The following is a 17,165-nucleotide window of genomic DNA, read 5'->3' as shown; positions in this document are numbered from 1 at the left end:
TGGCTGCCCTGCCAAAAGGCTATACTACAAAAGACCCACTTCCTTCCAATGGGCACTTCAGGTTTACAGGCCCTCATGCACGTCTCTATCCAGGGACAACATGGAGCCTCCCAATTTTTGGCTGCCCTGCCTAAGGGCTATACTACAATAGACCCACTTCCTTCCAATGGGCACTTCAGGTTAACAGGCCCTCATGCACGTCTCTATCCAGGGACAACGTGGAGCCTCCCAATTTTTGGCTGCCCTGCCTAAGGGCTATACTACAATAGACCCACTTCCTTCCAATAGGCATTTCAGGTTTACAGGCCCTCATGCACGTCTGTATGCAGAGTCATTGGTGAACCTCACAATTTTGGACTGCCCTGGCAAAGGAAAATACTACAAAGACTCAGTTCCTCAAAATGGGCACATTAGACTCAGAGGCCTTTATGTACGTCTCTTCTCAGGGACATCGGAGTGCCACACAATGTTTTACGTAAAATCTTTCATGTATTGATCTCAAAAAGTAACATACATTAGCTCTATCTCACTATTGGGTATGTGCCCTTAACATTTCCGCCATGAAAATTCATTTTGGTGTCATTTTGGAAGGTTTTCTGGTGAGTCCGTAAAAATGGCGTAAAACGCGGACAAAATTGTTCACAGCTGTGACTCTTGAGTGATAAATGCTTCAAGGGGTCTTCCCCATGCTGTTGCCATGTCATTTGAGCACTCTTCGGAGACTTTTGTGCCATTTTTAGGGTTTCTACATGCTGCCGGTGGTCATTTCACAAAAATACTCGGGTCTCCCATAGGATAACATTGGGCTCGTTGCTCGGGCCGAGTACACGAGTATCTTAGGAGGCTCGGCCCGAGCTTCGAGCACCCGAGCTTTTTAGTACTCGCTCATCACTAATGATGATCACTAGAGGAAGTTTCAAGTTTCAACCAAAGAAAAGACATCTAAAAAAAACAAATGTGGAATGTTTTGAGAAAAAGATGTAGTTGATTTATTGAGGTAAACAATCATACTGAAGCTCCAAAAAAAGTTTTAAAGCACATGATGTCAAAATAATATGAGCGAATCAGAAGTATGATAAAAGAAATTTGTATAAAATATGGTCTTCTAGAAAGGTTAGATCAAAAAAGGAAAAGGACAGGGTGCATAGGTAGTGATGAAATGTTAAATCTACTTAGGAAAACATAAGGTATAGTGAAGAGACGAACTTGTCATTGACATTATGTGGAAAGATTAATTTGTATTAGGAAACTCGATTTTTTAACTTAGCGTTGTTGATAAAGCCAGGTAACATTTTATTCCAATGATCAGTTTTGGTCATCTTTCTAAACATAGAGCAAAATTGAAAGCCAATATACAGAGGAAAGTAAAAGTTGGAGTATGAAATTTCCAGTGAAGAGTATGGTCTACATTGGTGACCGGTCTACAGCTCTTGATAAGTCACCTTATAAAATTAAGGTATCTGTTAGTGCAAATTTATCAAAAGTATGATAAAAGAAATTTGTATAACATATGGTCTTCTAGAAAGGTTAGATCAAAAAAGGAAAAGGACAGGGTGCATAGGTAGTGATGAAATGTTAAATATGCTTAGGAAAACATGGGGTATAGTGAAGTGACAAACTTGTCATTGACATTATGTGGAAAGATTAATTTGTATTAGGAAACTCGATTTTTTTAACTTAGCGTTGTTGATAAATCCAGGTAACATTTTATTCCAATGATCAGTTTTGGTCATCTTTCTAAACATAGAGCAAAAATGAAAGCCAATATACAGAGGAAAGTTAAAGTTGGAGTATGAAATTTCCAGTGAAGAGTATGGTCTACATTGGTGGCCGGTCTACAGCTCTTGATAAGTCGCCTTATAAAATAAAGCTATCTGTTAGTGCAAATTTAATGATTGCACTATTTTTATCAATCATCAGCTCCAGTTACAATCTAAAGGCTGCCACACAACCACCAGGATGGCCGAGTGGTTAAGGCGTTGGACTTAAGGTCCAATGGATATGTATCCGCGTGGGTTCGAACCCCACTCCTGGTATGAGTTTTACTCTTGAAAATCTTCAAGGCATCTCAAAATCTACATAGGTCTAAACAGCAGGAAAGATATTGTTGCTCGGTAGCACAGTTGTATACGTGTAATAACCATGAATATTGCAATTAATTGGGTGGAGGTTTTATAATAAACTGAAGCTCTAGTACGACGTAGGATGATCACTAGAGCAAGTTTCAACCAAAGAATAGACATCTAAAAAAAACAAATGTGGAATGTTTTGGGAAAAAGATGTAGTTGATTTATTGAGGTAAACAATCATACTGTAGCTCCAAAAGAAGTTTTAAAGCACATGATGTCAAAATAATATGAGCGAATCAGAAGTATGATAAAAGAAATTTGTATAAAATATGGTCTTCTAGAAAGGTTAGATCAAAAAAGGAAAATGACAGGGTGCATAGGTAGTGATGAAATGTTAAATGTGCTTAGGAAAACATGGGGTATAGTGAAGTGACAAACTTGTCATTGACATTATGTGGAAAGATTAATTTGTATTAGGAAACTCGATTTTTTTAACTTAGCGTTGTTGATAAATCCAGGTAACATTTTATTCCAATGATCAGTTTTGGTCATCTTTCTAAACATAGAGCAAAAAAGAAAGCCAATATACAGAGGAAAGTTAAAGTTGGAGTATGAAATATCCAGTGAAGAGTATGGTCTACATTGGTGGCCGGTCTACAGCTCTTGATAAGTCGCCTTATAAAATAAAGCTATCTGTTAGTGCAAATTTAATGATTGCACTATTTTTATCAATCATCAGCTCCAGTTACAATCTAAAGGCTGACACACAACCACCAGGATGGCCGAGTGGTTAAGGCGTTGGTCTTAAGATCCAATGGTTATGTATCCGCGTGGGTTCAAACCCCACTCCTGGTATGAGTTTTACTCTTGAAAATCTTCAAGGCATCTCAAAATCTACATAGGTCTGAACAGCAGGAAAGATATTGTTGCTCGGTAGCACAGTTGTATACCTGTAATAACCATGAATATTGCAATTAATTGAGTGGAGGTTTTATAATAAACTGAAGCTCTAGTACGACGTATGATGATCACTAGAGGAAGTTTCAAGTTTCAACCAAAGAAAAGACATCTAAAAAAAACAAATGTGGAATGTTTTGGGAAAAAGATGTAGTTGATTTATTGAGGTAAACAATCATACTGTAGCTCCAAAAGAAGTTTTAAAGCACATGATGTCAAAATAATATGAGCGAATCAGAAGTATGATAAAAGAAATTTGTATAAAATATGGTCTTCTAGAAAGGTTAGATCAAAAAAGGAAAAGGACAGGGTGCATAGGTAGTGATGAAATGTTAAATCTACTTAGGAAAACATAAGGTATAGTGAAGAGACGAACTTGTCATTGACATTATGTGGAAAGATTAATTTGTATTAGGAAACTCGATTTTTTAACAGCGTTGTTGATAAATCCAGGTAACATTTTATTCCAATGATCAGTTTTGGTCATCTTTCTAAACATAGAGCAAAATTGAAAGCCAATATACAGAGGAAAGTAAAAGTTGGAGTATGAAATTTCCAGTGAAGAGTATGGTCTACATTGGTGGCCGGTCTACAGCTCTTGATAAGTCACCTTATAAAATAAAGCTATCTGTTAGTGCAAATTTATCAAAAGTATGATAAAAGAAATTTGTATAACATATGGTCTTCTAGAAAGGTTAGATCAAAAAAGGAAAAGGACAGGGTGCATAGGTAGTGATGAAATGTTAAATATGCTTAGGAAAACATGGGGTATAGTGAAGTGACAAACTTGTCATTGACATTATGTGGAAAGATTAATTTGTATTAGGAAACTCGATTTTTTTAACTTAGCGTTGTTGATAAATCCAGGTAACATTTTATTCCAATGATCAGTTTTGGTCATCTTTCTAAACATAGAGCAAAAATGAAAGCCAATATACAGAGGAAAGTTAAAGTTGGAGTATGAAATATCCAGTGAAGAGTATGGTCTACATTGGTGGCCGGTCTACAGCTCTTGATAAGTCGCCTTATAAAATAAAGCTATCTGTTAGTGCAAATTTAATGATTGCACTATTTTTATCAATCATCAGCTCCAGTTACAATCTAAAGGCTGACACACAGCCACCAGGATGGCCGAGTGGTTAAGGCGTTGGACTTAAGATCCAATGGATATGTATCCGCGTGGGTTCGAACACCACTCCTGGCGTGAGTTTTACTCTTGAAAATCTTCAAGGCATCTCAAAATTTACATAGGTCTGAAAAGCAGGAAAGATATTGTTGCTCGGTAGCACAGTTGTATACCTGTAATAACCATGAATATTGCAATTAATTGAGAGGAGGTTTTATAATAAACTGAAGCTCTAGTACGACGTATGATGATCACTAGAGGAAGTTTCAAGTTTCAACCAAAGAAAAGACATCTGAAAAAAATAAATGTACAATGTTTTGAGAAAAAGATGTAGTTGATTTATTGAGGTAAACAATCATACTGAAGCTCCAAAAGAAGTTTTAAAGCACATGATGTCAAAATAATATGAGCGAATCAGAAGTATGATAAAAGAAATTTGTATAAAATATGGTCTTCTAGAAAGGTTAGATCAAAAAAGGAAAAGGACAGGGTGCATAGGTAGTGATGAAATGTTAAATCTACTTAGGAAAACATAAGGTATAGTGAAGAGACGAACTTGTCATTGACATTATGTGGAAAGATTAATTTGTATTAGGAAACTCGATTTTTTAACTTAGCGTTGTTGATAAATCCAGGTAACATTTTATTCCAATGATCAGTTTTGGTCATCTTTCTAAACATAGAGCAAAATTGAAAGCCAATATACAGAGGAAAGTAAAAGTTGGAGTATGAAATTTCCAGTGAAGAGTATGGTCTACATTGGTGACCGGTCTACAGCTCTTGATAAGTCACCTTATAAAATAAAGCTATCTGTTAGTGCAAATTTATCAAAAGTATGATAAAAGAAATTTGTATAACATATGGTCTTCTAGAAAGGTTAGATCAAAAAAGGAAAAGGACAGGGTGCATAGGTAGTGATGAAATGTTAAATATGCTTGGGAAAACATGGGGTATAGTGAAGTGACAAACTTGTCATTGACATTATGTGGAAAGATTAATTTGTATTATGAAACTCGATTTTTTTAACTTAGCGTTGTTGATAAATCCAGGTAACATTTTATTCCAATGATCAGTTTTGGTCATCTTTCTAAACATAGAGCAAAAATGAAAGCCAATATACAGAGGAAAGTTAAAGTTGGAGTATGAAATATCCAATGAAGAGTATGGTCTACATTGGTGGCCGGTCTACAGCTCTTGATAAGTCGCCTTATAAAATAAAGCTATCTGTTAGTGCAAATTTAATGATTGCACTATTTTTATCAATCATCAGCTCCAGTTACAATCTAAAGTATGACACACAGCCACCAGGATGGCCGAGTGGTTAAGGCGTTGGACTTAAGATCCAATGGATATGTATCCGCGTGGGTTCGAACACCACTCCTGGCGTGAGTTTTACTCTTGAAAATCTTCAAGGCATCTCAAAATTTACATAGGTCTGAACAGCAGGAAAGATATTGTTGCTCGGTAGCACAGTTGTATACCTGTAATAACCATGAATATTGCAATTAATTGAGTGGAGGTTTTATAATATACTGAAGCTCTAGTACGACGTATGATGATCACTAGAGGAAGTTTCAAGTTTCAACCAAAGAAAAGACATCTAAAAAAAACAAATGTGGAATGTTTTGAGAAAAAGATGTAGTTGATTTATTGAGGTAAACAATCATACTGAAGCTCCAAAAGAAGTTTTAAAGCACATGATGTAAAAATAATATGAGCGAATCAGAAGTATGATAAAAGCAATTTGTATAAAATATGGTCTTCTAGAAAGGTTAGATCAAAAAAGGAAAAGGACAGGGTGCATGGGTAGTGATGAAATGTTAAATCTACTTAGGAAAACATAAGGTATAGTGAAGAGACGAACTAGTCATTGACATTATGTGGAAAGATTAATTTGTATTAGGAAACTCGATTTTTTAACTTAGCGTTGTTGATAAATCCAGGTAACATTTTATTCCAATGATCAGTTTTGGTCATCTTTCTAAACATAGAGCAAAATTGAAAGCCAATATACAGAGGAAAGTAAAAGTTGGAGTATGAAATTTCCAGTGAAGAGTATGGTCTACATTGGTGACCGGTCTACAGCTCTTGATAAGTCACCTTATAAAATAAAGCTATCTGTTAGCGCAAATTTATCAAAAGTATGATAAAAGAAATTTGTATAACATATGGTCTTCTAGAAAGGTTAGATCAAAAAAGGAAAAGGACAGGGTGCATAGGTAGTGATGAAATGTTAAATATGCTTGGGAAAACATGGGGTATAGTGAAGTGACAAACTTGTCATTGACATTATGTGGAAAGATTAATTTGTATTATGAAACTCGATTTTTTTAACTTAGCGTTGTTGATAAATCCAGGTAACATTTTATTCCAATGATCAGTTTTGGTCATCTTTCTAAACATAGAGCAAAAATGAAAGCCAATATACAGAGGAAAGTTAAAGTTGGAGTATGAAATATCCAGTGAAGAGTATGGTCTACATTGGTGGCCGGTCTACAGCTCTTGATAAGTCGCCTTATAAAATAAAGCTATCTGTTGGTGCAAATTTAATGATTGCACTATTTTTATCAATCATCAGCTCCAGTTACAATCTAAAGGCTGACACACAGCCACCAGGATGGCCGAGTGGTTAAGGCGTTGGACTTAAGATCCAATGGATATGTATCCGCGTGGGTTCGAACACCACTCCTGGCGTGAGTTTTACTCTTGAAAATCTTCAAGGCATCTCAAAATTTACATAGGTCTGAACAGCAGGAAAGATATTGTTGCTCGGTAGCACAGTTGTATACCTGTAATAACCATGAATATTGCAATTAATTGAGTGGAGGTTTTATAATATACTGAAGCTCTAGTACGACGTATGATGATCACTAGAGGAAGTTTCAAGTTTCAACCAAAGAAAAGACATCTAAAAAAAACAAATGTGGAATGTTTTGAGAAAAAGATGTAGTTGATTTATTGAGGTAAACAATCATACTGAAGCTCCAAAAGAAGTTTTAAAGCACATGATGTCAAAATAATATGAGCGAATCAGAAGTATGATAAAAGCAATTTGTATAAAATATGGTCTTCTAGAAAGGTTAGATCAAAAAAGGAAAAGGACAGGGTGCATGGGTAGTGATGAAATGTTAAATCTACTTAGGAAAACATAAGGTATAGTGAAGAGACGAACTAGTCATTGACATTATGTGGAAAGATTAATTTGTATTAGGAAACTCGATTTTTTAACTTAGCGTTGTTGATAAATCCAGGTAACATTTTATTCCAATGATCAGTTTTGGTCATCTTTCTAAACATAGAGAAAAATTGAAAGCCAATATACAGAGGAAAGTAAAAGTTGGAGTATGAAATTTCCAGTGAAGAGTATGGTCTACATTGGTGACCGGTCTACAGCTCTTGATAAGTCACCTTATAAAATAAAGCTATCTGTTAGCGCAAATTTATCAAAAGTATGATAAAAGAAATTTGTATAACATATGGTCTTCTAGAAAGGTTAGATCAAAAAAAGGAAAAGGACAGGGTGCATAGGTAGTGATGAAATGTTAAATATGCTTAGGAAAACATGGGGTATAGTGAAGTGACAAACTTGTGATTGACATTATGTCAAAAGATTAATTTGTATTAGGAAACTCGATTTTTTTTAACTTAGCGTTGTTGATAAATCCAGGTAACATTTTATTCCAATGATCAGTTTTGGTCATCTTTCTAAACATAGAGCAAAAATGAAAGCCAATATACAGAGGAAAGTTAAAGTTGGAGTATGAAATATCCAGTGAACAGTATGGTCTACATTGGTGGCCGGTCTACAGCTCTTGATAAGTCGCCTTATAAAATAAAGCTATCTGTAAGTGCAAATTTAATGATTGCACTATTTTTATCAATCATCAGCTCCAGTTACAATCTAAAGGCTGCCACTCAACCACCAGGATGGCCGAGTGGTTAAGGCGTTAGACTTAAGATCCAATGGATGTGTATCCGCGTGGGTTCGAACCCCACTCCTGGTATGAGTTTTACTCTTGAAAATCTTCAAGGCATCTCAAAATCTACATAGGTCTGAACAGCAGGAAAGATATTGTTGCTCGGTAGCACAGTTGTATACCTGTAATAACCATGAATATTGCAATTAATTGAGTGGAGGTTTTATAATAAACTGAAGCTCTAGTACGACGTATGATGATCACTAGAGGGAAGTTTCAAGTTTCAACCAAAGAAAAGACATCTAAAAAAACAAATGTGGAATGTTTTGAGAAAAAGATGTAGTTGATTTATTGAGGTAAACAATCATACTGAAGCTCCAAAAGAAGTTTTAAAGCACATGATGTCAAAATAATATGAGCGAATCAGAAGTATGACAAAAGAAATTTGTATAAAATATGGTCTTCTAGAAAGGTTAGATCAAAAAAGGAAAAGGACAGGGTGCATAGGTAGTGATGAAATGTTAAATCTACTTAGGAAAACATAAGGTATAGTGAAGAGACGAACTTGTCATTGACATTATGTGGAAAGATTATTTGTATTAGGAAACTCGATTTTTTAACTTAGCGTTGTTGATAAATCCAGGTAAAATTTTATTCCAATGATCAGTTTTGGTCATCTTTCTAAACATAGAGCAAAATTGAAAGCCAATATACAGAGGAAAGTAAAAGTTGGAGTATGAAATTTCCAGTGAAGAGTATGGTCTACATTGGTGACCGGTCTACAGCTCTTGATAAGTCACCTTATAAAATAAAGCTATCTGTTAGTGCAAATTTATCAAAAGTATGATAAAAGAAATTTGTATAACTTATGGTCTTCTAGAAAGGTTAGATCAAAAAAGGAAAAGGACAGGGTGCATAGGTAGTGATGAAATGTTAAATATGCTTAGGAAAACATGGGGTATAGTGAAGTGACAAACTTGTCATTGACATTATGTGGAAAGATTAATTTGTATTAGGAAACTCGATTTTTTTAACTTAGCGTTGTTGATAAATCCAGGTAATATTTTATTCCAATGATCAGTTTTGGTCATCTTTCTAAACATAGAGCAAAAATGAAAGCCAATATACAGAGGAAAGTTAAAGTTGGAGTATAAAATATCCAGTGAACAGTATGGTCTACATTGGTGGCCGGTCTACAGCTCTTGATAAGTCGCCTTATAAAATAAAGCTATCTGTTAGTGCAAATTTAATGATTGCACTATTTTTATCAATCATCAGCTCCAGTTACAATCTAAAGGCTGGCACACAACCACCAGGATGGCCGAGTGGTTAAGGCGTTGGACTTAAGATCCAATGGATATGTATCCGTGTGGGTTCGAACCCCACTCCTGGTATGAGTTTTACTCTTGAAAATCTTCAAGGCATCTCAAAATCTACATAGGTCTGAACAGCAGGAAAGATATTGTTGCTCGGTAGCACAGTTGTATACCTGTAATAACCATGAATATTGCAATTAATTGAGTGGAGGTTTTATAATAAACTGAAGCTCTAGTACGACGTATGATGATCACTAGAGGAAGTTTCAAGTTTCAACCAAAGAATAGACATCTAAAAAAACCACTTGTGGAATGTTTTGGGAAAAAGATGTAGTTGATTTATTGAGGTAAACAATCATACTGTAGCTCCAAAAGAAGTTTTAAAGCACATGATGTCAAAATAATATGAGCGAATCAGAAGTATGACAAAAGAAATTTGTATAAAATATGGTCTTCTAGAAAGGTTAGATCAAAAAAGGAAAAGGACAGGGTGCATAGGTAGTGATGAAATGTTAAATCTACTTAGGAAAACATAAGGTATAGTGAAGAGACGAACTAGTCATTGACATTATGTGGAAAGATTAATTTGTATTAGGAAACTCGATTTTTTAACTTAGCGTTGTTGATAAATCCAGGTAACATTTTATTCCAATGATCAGTTTTGGTCATCTTTCTAAACATAGAGCAAAATTGAAAGCCAATATACAGAGGAAAGTTAAAGTTGGAGTATGAAATTTCCAGTGAAGAGTATGGTCTACATTGGTGACCGGTCTACAGCTCTTGATAAGTCGCCTTATAAAATAAAGCTATCTGTTAGTGCAAATTTAATGATTGCACTATTTTTATCAATCATCAGCTCCAGTTACAATCTAAAGTACGACACACAGCCACCAGGATGGCCGAGTGGTTAAGGCGTTGGACTTAAGATCCAATGGATATGTATCCGCGTGGGTTCGAACACCACTCCTGGCGTGAGTTTTACTCTTGAAAATCTTCAAGGCATCTCAAAATTTACATAGGTCTGAACAGCAGGAAAGATATTGTTGCTCGGTAGCACAGTTGTATACCTGTAATAACCATGAATATTGCAATTAATTGAGTGGAGGTTTTATAATATACTGAAGCTCTAGTACGACGTATGATGATCACTAGAGGAAGTTTCAAGTTTCAACCAAAGAAAATACATCTAAAAAAAACAAATGTGGAATGTTTTGAGAAAAAGATGTAGTTGATTTATTGAGGTAAACAATCATACTGAAGCTCCAAAAGAAGTTTTAAAGCACATGATGTAAAAATAATATGAGCGAATCAGAAGTATGATAAAAGCAATTTGTATAAAATATGGTCTTCTAGAAAGGTTAGATCAAAAAAGGAAAAGGACAGGGTGCATGGGTAGTGATGAAATGTTAAATCTACTTAGGAAAACATAAGGTATAGTGAAGAGACGAACTAGTCATTGACATTATGTGGAAAGATTAATTTGTATTAGGAAACTCGATTTTTTAACTTAGCGTTGTTGATAAATCCAGGTAACATTTTATTCCAATGATCAGTTTTGGTCATCTTTCTAAACATAGAGCAAAATTGAAAGCCAATATACAGAGGAAAGTAAAAGTTGGAGTATGAAATTTCCAGTGAAGAGTATGGTCTACATTGGTGACCGGTCTACAGCTCTTGATAAGTCACCTTATAAAATAAAGCTATCTGTTAGCGCAAATTTATCAAAAGTATGATAAAAGAAATTTGTATAACATATGGTCTTCTAGAAAGGTTAGATCAAAAAAGGAAAAGGACAGGGTGCATAGGTAGTGATGAAATGTTAAATATGCTTGGGAAAACATGGGGTATAGTGAAGTGACAAACTTGTCATTGACATTATGTGGAAAGATTAATTTGTATTATGAAACTCGATTTTTTTAACTTAGCGTTGTTGATAAATCCAGGTAACATTTTATTCCAATGATCAGTTTTGGTCATCTTTCTAAACATAGAGCAAAAATGAAAGCCAATATACAGAGGAAAGTTAAAGTTGGAGTATGAAATATCCAGTGAAGAGTATGGTCTACATTGGTGGCCGGTCTACAGCTCTTGATAAGTCGCCTTATAAAATAAAGCTATCTGTTAGTGCAAATTTAATGATTGCACTATTTTTATTAATCATCAGCTCCAGTTACAATCTAAAGGCTGACACACAGCCACCAGGATGGCCGAGTGGTTAAGGCGTTGGACTTAAGATCCAATGGATATGTATCCGCGTGGGTTCGAACACCACTCCTGGCGTGAGTTTTACTCTTGAAAACCTTCAAGGCATCTCAAAATTTACATAGGTCTGAACAGCAGGAAAGATATTGTTGCTCGGTAGCACAGTTGTATACCTGTAATAACCATGAATATTGCAATTAATTGAGTGGAGGTTTTATAATATACTGAAGCTCTAGTACGACGTATGATGATCACTAGAGGAAGTTTCAAGTTTCAACCAAAGAAAAGACATCTAAAAAAAACAAATGTGGAATGTTTTGAGAAAAAGATGTAGTTGATTTATTGAGGTAAACAATCATACTGAAGCTCCAAAAGAAGTTTTAAAGCACATGATGTCAAAATAATATGAGCGAATCAGAAGTATGATAAAAGCAATTTGTATAAAATATGGTCTTCTAGAAAGGTTAGATCAAAAAAGGAAAAGGACAGGGTGCATGGGTAGTGATGAAATGTTAAATCTACTTAGGAAAACATAAGGTATAGTGAAGAGACGAACTAGTCATTGACATTATGTGGAAAGATTAATTTGTATTAGGAAACTCGATTTTTTAACTTAGCGTTGTTGATAAATCCAGGTAACATTTTATTCCAATGATCAGTTTTGGTCATCTTTCTAAACATAGAGAAAAATTGAAAGCCAATATACAGAGGAAAGTAAAAGTTGGAGTATGAAATTTCCAGTGAAGAGTATGGTCTACATTGGTGACCGGTCTACAGCTCTTGATAAGTCACCTTATAAAATAAAGCTATCTGTTAGCGCAAATTTATCAAAAGTATGATAAAAGAAATTTGTATAACATATGGTCTTCTAGAAAGGTTAGATCAAAAAAAGGAAAAGGACAGGGTGCATAGGTAGTGATGAAATGTTAAATATGCTTAGGAAAACATGGGGTATAGTGAAGTGACAAACTTGTGATTGACATTATGTCAAAAGATTAATTTGTATTAGGAAACTCGATTTTTTTAACTTAGCGTTGTTGATAAATCCAGGTAACATTTTATTCCAATGATCAGTTTTGGTCATCTTTCTAAACATAGAGCAAAAATGAAAGCCAATATACAGAGGAAAGTTAAGTTGGAGTATGAAATATCCAGTGAACAGTATGGTCTACATTGGTGGCCGGTCTACAGCTCTTGATAAGTCGCCTTATAAAATAAAGCTATCTGTAAGTGCAAATTTAATGATTGCACTATTTTTATCAATCATCAGCTCCAGTTACAATCTAAAGGCTGCCACTCAACCACCAGGATGGCCGAGTGGTTAAGGCGTTAGACTTAAGATCCAATGGATGTGTATCCGCGTGGGTTCGAACCCCACTCCTGGTATGAGTTTTACTCTTGAAAATCTTCAAGGCATCTCAAAATCTACATAGGTCTGAACAGCAGGAAAGATATTGTTGCTCGGTAGCACAGTTGTATACCTGTAATAACCATGAATATTGCAATTAATTGAGTGGAGGTTTTATAATAAACTGAAGCTCTAGTACGACGTATGATGATCACTAGAGGGAAGTTTCAAGTTTCAACCAAAGAAAAGACATCTAAAAAAACAAATGTGGAATGTTTTGAGAAAAAGATGTAGTTGATTTATTGAGGTAAACAATCATACTGAAGCTCCAAAAGAAGTTTTAAAGCACATGATGTCAAAATAATATGAGCGAATCAGAAGTATGACAAAAGAAATTTGTATAAAATATGGTCTTCTAGAAAGGTTAGATCAAAAAAGGAAAAGGACAGGGTGCATAGGTAGTGATGAAATGTTAAATCTACTTAGGAAAACATAAGGTATAGTGAAGAGACGAACTTGTCATTGACATTATGTGGAAAGATTATTTGTATTAGGAAACTCGATTTTTTTAACTTAGCGTTGTTGATAAATCCAGGTAACATTTTATTCCAATGATCAGTTTTGGTCATCTTTCTAAACATAGAGCAAAAATGAAAGCCAATATACAGAGGAAAGTTAAAGTTGGAGTATAAAATATCCAGTGAACAGTATGGTCTACATTGGTGGCCGGTCTACAGCTCTTGATAAGTCGCCTTATAAAATAAAGCTATCTGTTAATGCAAATTTAATGATTGCACTATTTTTATCAATCATCAGCTCCAGTTACAATCTAAAGGCTGGCACACAACCACCAGGATGGCCGAGTGGTTAAGGCGTTGGACTTAAGATCCAATGGATATGTATCCGTGTGGGTTCGAACCCCACTCCTGGTATGAGTTTTACTCTTGAAAATCTTCAAGGCATCTCAAAATCTACATAGGTCTGAACAGCAGGAAAGATATTGTTGCTCGGTAGCACAGTTGTATACCTGTAATAACCATGAATATTGCAATTAATTGAGTGGAGGTTTTATAATAAACTGAAGCTCTAGTACGACGTATGATGATCACTAGAGGAAGTTTCAAGTTTCAACCAAAGAATAGACATCTAAAAAAACCACTTGTGAAATGTTTTGGGAAAAAGATGTAGTTGATTTATTGAGGTAAACAATCATACTGTAGCTCCAAAAGAAGTTTTAAAGCACATGATGTCAAAATAATATGAGCGAATCAGAAGTATGACAAAAGAAATTTGTATAAAATATGGTCTTCTAGAAAGGTTAGATCAAAAAAGGAAAAGGACAGGGTGCATAGGTAGTGATGAAATGTTAAATCTACTTAGGAAAACATAAGGTATAGTGAAGAGACGAACTAGTCATTGACATTATGTGGAAAGATTAATTTGTATTAGGAAACTCGATTTTTTAACTTAGCGTTGTTGATAAATCCAGGTAACATTTTATTCCAATGATCAGTTTTGGTCATCTTTCTAAACATAGAGCAAAATTGAAAGCCAATATACAGAGGAAAGTTAAAGTTGGAGTATGAAATTTCCAGTGAAGAGTATGGTCTACATTGGTGACCGGTCTACAGCTCTTGATAAGTCACCTTATAAAATAAAGCTATCTGTTAGTGCAAATTTATCAAAAGTATGATAAAAGAAATTTGTATAACATATGGTCTTCTAGAAAGGTTAGATCAAAAAAGGAAAAGGACAGGGTGCATAGGTAGTGATGAAATGTTAAATATGCTAAGGAAAACATGGGGTATAGTGAAGTGACAAACTTGTCATTGACATTATGTGGCAAGATTAATTTGTATTAGGAAACTCGATTTTTTTAACTTAGCGTTGTTGATAAATCCAGGTAACATTTTATTCCAATGATCAGTTTTGGTCATCTTTCTAAACATAGAGCAAAAATGAAAGCCAATATACAGAGGAAAGTTAAAGTTGGAGTATAAAATATCCAGTGAACAGTATGGTCTACATTGGTGGCCGGTCTACAGCTCTTGATAAGTCGCCTTATAAAATAAAGCTATCTGTTAGTGCAAATTTAATGATTGCACTATTTTTATCAATCATCAGCTCCAGTTACAATCTAAAGGCTGGCACGCAACCACCAGGATGGCCGAGTGGTTAAGGCGTTGGACTTAAGATCCAATGGAAATGTATCCGTGTGGGTTCGAACCCCACTCCTGGTATGAGTTTTACTCTTGAAAATCTTCAAGGAATCTCAAAATCTACATAGGTCTGAACAGCAGGAAAGATATTGTTGCTCGGTAGCACAGTTGTATACCTGTAATAACCATGAATATTGCAATTAATTGAGTGGAGGTTTTATAATAAACTGAAGCTCTAGTACGACGTATGATGATCACTAGAGGAAGTTTCAAGTTTCAACCAAAGAATAGACATCTAAAAAAACCACTTGTGGAATGTTTTGGGAAAAAGATGTAGTTGATTTATTGAGGTAAACAATCATACTGTAGCTCCAAAAGAAGTTTTAAAGCACATGATGTCAAAATAATATGAGCGAATCAGAAGTATGACAAAAGAAATTTGTATAAAATATGGTCTTCTAGAAAGGTTAGATCAAAAAAGGAAAAGGACAGGGTGCATAGGTAGTGATGAAATGTTAAATCTACTTAGGAAAACATAAGGTATAGTGAAGAGACGAACTAGTCATTGACATTATGTGGAAAGATTAATTTGTATTAGGAAACTCGATTTTTTAACTTAGCGTTGTTGATAAATCCAGGTAACATTTTATTCCAATGATCAGTTTTGGTCATCTTTCTAAACATAGAGCAAAATTGAAAGCCAATATACAGAGGAAAGTTAAAGTTGGAGTATGAAATTTCCAGTGAAGAGTATGGTCTACATTGGTGACCGGTCTACAGCTCTTGATAAGTCACCTTATAAAATAAAGCTATCTGTTAGCGCAAATTTATCAAAAGTATGATAAAAGAAATTTGTATAACATATGGTCTTCTAGAAAGGTTAGATCAAAAAAAGGAAAAGGACAGGGTGCATAGGTAGTGATGAAATGTTAAATATGCTTAGGAAAACATGGGGTATAGTGAAGTGACAAACTTGTAATTGACATTATGTGAAAAGATTAATTTGTATTAGGAAACTCGATTTTTTTAACTTAGCGTTGTTGATAAATCCAGGTAACATTTTATTGCAATGATCAGTTTTGGTCATCTTTCTAAACATAGAGCAAAAATGAAAGCCAATATACAGAGGAAAGTTAAAGTTGGAGTATGAAATATCCAGTGAAGAGTATGGTCTACATTGGTGGCCGGTCTGCAGCTCTTGATAAGTCGCCTTATAAAACAAAGCTATCTGTTAGTGCAAATTTAATGATTGCACTATTTTTATCAATCATCAGCTCCAGTTACAATCTAAAGGCTGCCACACAACCACCAGGATGGCCGAGTGGTTAAGGCGTTGGACTTAAGATCCAATGGAAGTGTATCCGTGTGGGTTCGAACCCCACTCCTGGTATGTGTTTTACTCTTGAAAATCTTCAAGGCATCTCAAAATCTACATAGGTCTGAACAGCAGGAAAGATATTGTTGCTCGGTAGCACAGTTGTATACCTGTAATAACCATGAATATTGCAATTAATTGAGTGGAGGTTTTATAATAAACTGAAGCTCTAGTACGACGTATGATGATCACTAGAGGAAGTTTCAAGTTTCAACCAAAGAAAAGACATCTAAAAAAACAAATGTGGAATGTTTTGAGAAAAAGATGTAGTTGATTTATTGAGGTAAACAATCATACTGAAGCTCCAAAAGAAGTTTTAAAGCACATGATGTCAAAATAATATGAGCGAATCAGAAGTATGATAAAAGAAATTTGTATAAAATATGGTCTTCTAGAAAGGTTAGATCAAAAAAGGAAAAGGACAGGGTGCATAGTTAGTGATGAAATGTTAAATCTACTTAGGAAAACATAAGGTATAGTGAAGAGACGAACTTGTCATTGACATTATGTGGAAAGATTAATTTGTATTAGGAAACTCTATTTTTTAACTTAGCGTTGTTGATAAATCCAGGTAACATTTTATTCCAATAATCAGTTTTGGTCATCTTTCTAAACATAGAGCAAAAATGAAAGCCAATATACAGAGGAAAGTTAAAGTTGGAGTATGAAATTTCCAGTGAAGAGTATGGTCTACAT

General features: G+C 34.8%; 13 non-coding genes across 13 annotated transcripts; all 13 read left to right on the top strand.

Moving 5' to 3' along the window:
- The first annotated feature begins 1,953 nt into the window (after positions 1-1,953).
- On the top strand, positions 1,954-2,036 carry TRNAL-UAA (transfer RNA leucine (anticodon UAA)). Its single transcript has one exon. It is a non-coding gene; the product is annotated as a tRNA-Leu (tRNA).
- Positions 2,037-2,841: 805 nt separating this feature from the next.
- On the top strand, positions 2,842-2,924 carry TRNAL-UAA (transfer RNA leucine (anticodon UAA)). The gene has a single exon. It is a non-coding gene; the product is annotated as a tRNA-Leu (tRNA).
- Positions 2,925-4,147: 1,223 nt separating this feature from the next.
- Positions 4,148-4,230, top strand: TRNAL-UAA (transfer RNA leucine (anticodon UAA)). The gene has a single exon. It is a non-coding gene; the product is annotated as a tRNA-Leu (tRNA).
- Positions 4,231-5,455: 1,225 nt separating this feature from the next.
- On the top strand, positions 5,456-5,538 carry TRNAL-UAA (transfer RNA leucine (anticodon UAA)). The gene has a single exon. It is a non-coding gene; the product is annotated as a tRNA-Leu (tRNA).
- Positions 5,539-6,763: 1,225 nt separating this feature from the next.
- On the top strand, positions 6,764-6,846 carry TRNAL-UAA (transfer RNA leucine (anticodon UAA)). The gene has a single exon. It is a non-coding gene; the product is annotated as a tRNA-Leu (tRNA).
- A 1,227-nt stretch (positions 6,847-8,073) lies between these two features.
- On the top strand, positions 8,074-8,156 carry TRNAL-UAA (transfer RNA leucine (anticodon UAA)). The gene has a single exon. It is a non-coding gene; the product is annotated as a tRNA-Leu (tRNA).
- A 1,224-nt stretch (positions 8,157-9,380) lies between these two features.
- On the top strand, positions 9,381-9,463 carry TRNAL-UAA (transfer RNA leucine (anticodon UAA)). The gene has a single exon. It is a non-coding gene; the product is annotated as a tRNA-Leu (tRNA).
- An 811-nt stretch (positions 9,464-10,274) lies between these two features.
- Positions 10,275-10,357, top strand: TRNAL-UAA (transfer RNA leucine (anticodon UAA)). Its single transcript has one exon. It is a non-coding gene; the product is annotated as a tRNA-Leu (tRNA).
- Positions 10,358-11,582: 1,225 nt separating this feature from the next.
- On the top strand, positions 11,583-11,665 carry TRNAL-UAA (transfer RNA leucine (anticodon UAA)). The gene has a single exon. It is a non-coding gene; the product is annotated as a tRNA-Leu (tRNA).
- Positions 11,666-12,890: 1,225 nt separating this feature from the next.
- On the top strand, positions 12,891-12,973 carry TRNAL-UAA (transfer RNA leucine (anticodon UAA)). The gene has a single exon. It is a non-coding gene; the product is annotated as a tRNA-Leu (tRNA).
- Positions 12,974-13,784: 811 nt separating this feature from the next.
- TRNAL-UAA (transfer RNA leucine (anticodon UAA)) lies at positions 13,785-13,867 on the top strand. The gene has a single exon. It is a non-coding gene; the product is annotated as a tRNA-Leu (tRNA).
- A 1,225-nt stretch (positions 13,868-15,092) lies between these two features.
- Positions 15,093-15,175, top strand: TRNAL-UAA (transfer RNA leucine (anticodon UAA)). The gene has a single exon. It is a non-coding gene; the product is annotated as a tRNA-Leu (tRNA).
- Positions 15,176-16,401: 1,226 nt separating this feature from the next.
- TRNAL-UAA (transfer RNA leucine (anticodon UAA)) lies at positions 16,402-16,484 on the top strand. The gene has a single exon. It is a non-coding gene; the product is annotated as a tRNA-Leu (tRNA).
- Positions 16,485-17,165: the final 681 nt, after the last annotated feature.

This window comes from Anomaloglossus baeobatrachus, chromosome 3 (assembly GCF_048569485.1).
Source record: "Anomaloglossus baeobatrachus isolate aAnoBae1 chromosome 3, aAnoBae1.hap1, whole genome shotgun sequence".
In the NCBI taxonomy this organism is placed as follows: Eukaryota; Metazoa; Chordata; class Amphibia; order Anura; family Aromobatidae; genus Anomaloglossus; species Anomaloglossus baeobatrachus.
The sequence above is the reverse complement of the archived record's forward strand: the minus strand, read 5'-3'. Positions and strand labels throughout refer to the sequence as shown.